Here is a 6,074-nt window from a genome sequence, read left to right on the forward strand (position 1 = left end):
ATTAGTCTTTTTAGTAGGGAAGCTGTAAGACATAGTTTGGAGACACCGATCCTCAAACTTATGCATTTAAGGGGTACAATGCTCAAAAAAGTTCCCCCTCCGAAGTTCGATATTGAAAGGCGCACTCTGCCTTTATGAGAAAGTTGTTTTAATTGTGATTTTTGTTGGCTCTTGTATGGAAATAATGAATAATTTACATGTGTAAGTAGGCGAGTTACACTTGTATGGACGGCGGCTGTGCTGACCCCGTGTAGTCGGCCATTCTCGGGTAGGAGCCGTCACCCCTGTAATCGGGGTCATCTTCATTAGTGGTGCAGCTTGGGAACCACAAATCTGGGATCATTATATGTAACCGAAATAAAAATTGATCCAAACAGGGAGAGCTGAACAGTCGCCCTCAGCATCCAGTTTACGCCCAGTCATTGCTGCCATGTGACATGTTAGTGGCACACGTATGAGGGGTGCATGTGTACTGCGTCCCCGGGATAGGTAGCCCACCAAAATATGTAAAACAGCCAAGCAAGAGCAAATCTCAATAGGCTTTGTGCACACTTGGGGTTTTTCTGGGGAGGAGGTAGAAACTGAGTGTAAACTTTCCAAATCTCAAAACTCTCCAAAAACTTTTGTGTTTCTGCTCTGAAAATTCAGCAAAAAGTCTTGGTGTGTGCACACAGCCTAAGTGTACATCCACGTGGGATTTTTCAGTGGCAGATTTCTTAGTGGAAATGATGCAGCTTTGTAGCAGCTGTCACCCCGGGCACTGCCCCGCCGTGTGACTCGTGTATCATCCATAATGGCAGCGCTGTCATCCTCATCAGCTGTCCCACTCTGTATGTGACCTGCGTGCATAACCTCTATTGTGGCCTCACACATTCAGTAGGAGTCCAGGTTCCCATCTTTTGGGCCATTTTTTTTTTTTTTCCAGTTTCATAATCGAATCTTGCTGCAAACCTCAATGTGACCGCTTCCTGCCGGCCCGGTGCAGTGTGCTGACACTTCCCCATATGGTGCACGCTGATGCTGGGGCACACCCAGTGCGTGATCTCTTGAGCGGTGTGACTGCAGAGAGTCTTAGTCCCAGGTTCAGACATCTGCGTTATGGCCGGATTAGAACTTTTGCATAAGGTTTTCACCACCACTGTTGGACTGAATGTCACCTACTTTACCATACAACAGGGTGGAACTCTAGGTGTTGGAAACTAAACTTTCAGCGTGCCTAGACAGCTGCAGCTTGCCATCCCCCTGTTTCAGAACCTTATATTCTTGCCTCTCTTCATTCAGGCGTGGTCTTAATGCTGTCCTGTGGTCACTAAAATAGGACCATCAAACAGGAGCGGATATTAGAACAGCATGACAAACAAGTACTGACCTCTTCATTTTAATACGAATCCACAATATTTGATGACATCATATAGCTACATAGTCCCGGAATCCCGTGTAGCTCAGTGTTACGAGACATTCCAAACTCTTATGCAAGGTTGAATATGTTGCACGTCTATTTGCCTTTTCTAGCAATGAGCAAAAAGATTCCTCCTCCCCTGGTCCAGCTTCCTGTTTGATTTACCCCATAACGGCTGAATCACGGAAGTGTTCCCTTCTGGCCAGAATCCTGAGCTCCTCTGCAGCGTCATGATGTGCACCTCAATATTTTAGGGGTGAAGTAAGTGGCACAGGATGTTGGACAGGAGTTTGCTGTGCACTGTCCTGGTCCGTACTGGATGCCATACCAGGATAGTTATGCTTTTTTTTTTTTTTTTTCCCCTTTATATCCCTAAACTTAAGAAGATAGGGAAACATTCCAGGAAAGAGATGTAGCATATAGACGAAGGAATAGAACAACTTCCTGACTCAAAAATAGGGGTGGAGTATCAACAAGAGAGACTAATGACAATTGAAAGAAAAAGGAGACCAGAATCTAGAACAAGTTCTATCACAAAATAAAGATGTACAATAACAAATTGTATTGCGGTACAGTGTTAGCCAGAAAAATTGATGTGAATACTTTTCTGCCCAATGATGACAGAAGTATTCTAGGAGTGATACCAGTGGCTAACCAGAAAATATGTTTGCAAGCTTTCAGAGCACAGTGGCTCCTTCTTCAATCTTGCATGAAAAAGGAGCCACTGTGCTCTAAAAGCTTGCAAACATATTATTTTCTGGTTGGCCAATAAAGGTATCACTCCTATCACAAAATAAACAAAGCATTAGAAACTGAAGGGGGAGCTCCAGATGTGATTGAAAGGGGCATCAAATCCACGAACCCCCCCCCCAAAAGCAACATCCTAGAAGCAAAATTGGTGAGGAACTTGGTGTAAGAGTTAAGATCATCCACGGAGGATTCCGGTCTGCTCCATCAGAAGGCACAAAAGGTGAAAGATATCTACCTGTGCTCCACCAGCCAGGAAGTTTTTGTCATTTTATCTGTACGCAAATTTAGATACCATCAAAGTAATGTTGGCGACTGTTGCAATGTGTAACGGTTCTATTTTCCTGCATGAAACGTACAAAGACTGTCCAACCTGCGACTCTTCCTGACCCAGGGGTATGGAGTCATTCACACAACCAGGCTGTGTCCTCAATGTCATCCAGAAGGCCAGAGATGGGACACCTAGTAACTACATCAAGGAAACAGCAGAGATCGACATCAGCATCCTAGCGAGCAAAATAGTGTGAACTATTACCAAATTTCCACCTCTGATAGCACACTTCTCATCTTGAGGAGTCCTGTAGCTGTCATTCACTTCACAGATAAGTTCTTCTTCCCTGGAAATATACAGCATGTCTTTTACTGGTATGGATACATTCTGGCCATTTATACTGGGTTGCACCAGATGTCCAGTACTTTCTGCTTTGATCTCAGAGATGAATTCTTTCTTTGTTAAAAGTTAAGTTCTATGAAACCGCTTCTGTCAATCGCTTGTCCCGTGACTTGTTCTTCACAATAGATGAAAAAGCTTTGTAATATCCGATTAACTTGTCACTTTAAAGATGCTATTCCAATTATCTGCACATGGATCAGAGATTGTAGTTTTGACCTTTTGTTTAGTCTTTGTAGCTGTGCTTTCCATATTTTGGGCATCTGAAACCTGCTCTAGTTTTCTAGTTTCCTTCTTGTGTGACCTAGTATTTGTTGCTTTAAGACCAATTCCATTGTCCCGCACAAACTCCTTTATTATCTGATACTCCTCTACTAGCCTGGACCTTACAAATTCTAGTGTCAGGTCTGTCTCGGGCCTTGTGTGTTCTGCATTAATTAGTGTGCACTGTTCTGCATTAATTAGTGATGATCTGATCAGCTGACATGTGCCCCTAACAGCCATGGGTGGAATTGCGATCTACCCACGGCTGTTAATATGTTAATGTCACTGTCGAACTCTGACAGTGGCATTTAACATGCACGCTCAGGAAGCGCATCATTACCTCCTCCGATCGGCGCCCGTGTCACATGACCGCAGGTCGCCAATGGGTTGGCATGACAACCTGAGGTTATCAGGAGAGCCCTGTGGTTGTCATAGTCGGATGGCTAGGAGTGTCGCCCAGCAGTCGGCGCTCATAGCAAGTGAGCATATCTGCTGCATAGAGCGGGGCTGCAGCTCTAATCTATGTAGTACAAGCGATCGGTTGATCGCAGCTTCTAGTCTCCCATGGAGACTATTGAAGCAAGTGAGAAAAAAATATATATAAAAAGTTCAAATCGCCCTATTCAAACTAAATTTTTTAAAAATTCAAACATCAACATATTTGGCATTGCCACGTTCAGAATCGCCCTTCAATATATAGAAAGAATTAATCTAATTGGTAAATGGCGTAGTGAGAAAAAAATCAAAACAAATCGGGTACAACCTAGTTGGTCTAATAACCAGACCCATGAAATTAGTAAAGTGACAGAGCATCAAGTCAGTGAGACTCTTACAAGGTCAGCGCAAATGTAGTAACCAGGATATACAGTACAGACCAAAAGTTTGGACACGCCTTCTCATTTAACCCCTTTACCCCAAGGGTAGTTTGCACATTAATAACCAGGCCAATTTTTACAATTCTGACCACTGTCCCTTTATGAGGTTATAACTCTAGAACGCTTCAACCGATCCCGGTGATTCTGACATTGTTTTCTCGTGACATATTGTACTTCATGATGGTGGTGAAATTTCTTTGATATTACCTGCATTTATTTGTGAAAAAAATGGAAAATTGCGAAATTTTCGCCAAATTTCAAACTTTGAATTTTTATGCCCTTAAATCACAGAGATAAGTCACACAAAATACGTAATAAGTAACATTTCCCACATGTCTACTTTACATCAGCACAATTTTGGAACCAAAATTTTTTTTGTTAGGGAGTTATAAGGGTTAAAATTTGACCAGCAATTTATCAATTTTACAATTTTTTTTTTTAATTTTTTTTTTTAGGGACCACATCACATTTTAAGTCATTTTGAGGGGGTCTATATGATAGAAAATAACCAAGTGTGACATCATTGTAAAAACTGCACCCCTCAAGGTGCTCAAAACCACATTCAAGAAGTTTATTAACCCTTCAGGTGTTTCACAGGAATTTTTGGAATGTTTAAAGAAAAATGAACATTTAACTTTTTTTCACAAAAAAATTTACTTCAGCTCCAATTTGTTTTATTTTACCAAGGGTAACAGGAGAAAATGGACCCCAAAAGTTGTTATACAATTTGTCCTGAGTACGCTGATACCCCATATGTGGGAGTAAACCACTGTTTGGGTGCATGGGAGAGCTCGGAAGGGAAGGAGCGCCGTTTGACTTTTCAATGCAAAATTGGCAAGATGTCCCTAAACATTGAAACCCCCCACAAGTGACAACATTTTGGAAAGTAGACCCCCTAAGGAACTCATCTAGATGTGTTGTGAGAGCTTTGAACCCCCAAGTGTTTCACTACAGTTTATAACGCAGAGCTGTGAAAATAAAAAACATTTTTTCCCACAAAATTTTCTTTTTTTTTTTTTCTTTTATATAGCGCTAACATATTCCGCAGCGCTTTACAGTTTGCACACATTATCATCACTGTCCTCGTTGGGGCTCACAATCTAAATTCCCTATCAGTATGTCTTTGGAATATGGGAGGAAACCAGAGTGCCCGGAGGAAACCCACGCTAACACGGAGAGAACATACAAACTCTTTGCAGATGTTGTCCTGGGTGGGATTAGCACCCAGGATCCCAGCGCTGCAGTGCTAACCACTGCGCCACTGTGCCGCCCATTTATTTTTTTAGCCCCCAGTTTTGTATTTTCCCAAAGGGTAACAGGAGAAATTGGACCCCAAAAGTTGTTGTCCAATTTGTCCTGAGTACGCTGATACCCGATATGTGGGGGGGGAACCACCGTTTGTGCGCATGGGAGGGCTCGGAAGAGAAGCAGCGTCATTTGGAATGCAGACTTAGATGGAATGGTCTGCAGGCGTCACATTGCGTTTGCAGAGCCCCTAATGTACCTAAACAGTAGAAACCCCCCACAAGTGACCCCATATTGGAAACTAGACCCCCCATGGAACTTATCTAGATGTGTTGTGAGAACTTTGAACCCCCAAGTGTTTCACTACAGTTTATAACGCAAAGCCGTGAAAATAAAAATTCTTTTTTTTTCCCCACAAAAATTATTTTTTAGCCCCCAGTTTTGTATTTTCCCAAGGGTAACAGGAGAAATTGTACCCCAAAAGTTGTTGTCCAATGTGTCCTGAGTACGCTGATACCCCATATGTTGGGGTAAACCCCTGTTTGGGCACACGGGAGAGCTCGGAAGGGAAGAAGCACTGTTTTACTTTTTCAACGCAGAATTGGCTGGAATTGAGATCGGACGCCATGTCGCGTTTGGAAAGCCCCTGATGTGCCTAAACAGTGGAAACCCCCAATCATAACTGAAACCCTAATCCAAACACACCCCTAACCCTAATCCCAACGGTAACCCTAACCACACCTCTAACCCAGACACACCCCTAACCCTAATCCCAACCCTATTCCCAACCGTAACTGTAGCCCCAACCCTAAAACTGTAGCCTGGAAAAAAATACATTTTTTTTTTTTTTTTTTAATTTTATTATTTTTCCCTA

This window comes from Ranitomeya imitator, chromosome 2 (genome assembly GCF_032444005.1).
Source record: "Ranitomeya imitator isolate aRanImi1 chromosome 2, aRanImi1.pri, whole genome shotgun sequence".
Classification (NCBI taxonomy): Eukaryota; Metazoa; Chordata; class Amphibia; order Anura; family Dendrobatidae; genus Ranitomeya; species Ranitomeya imitator.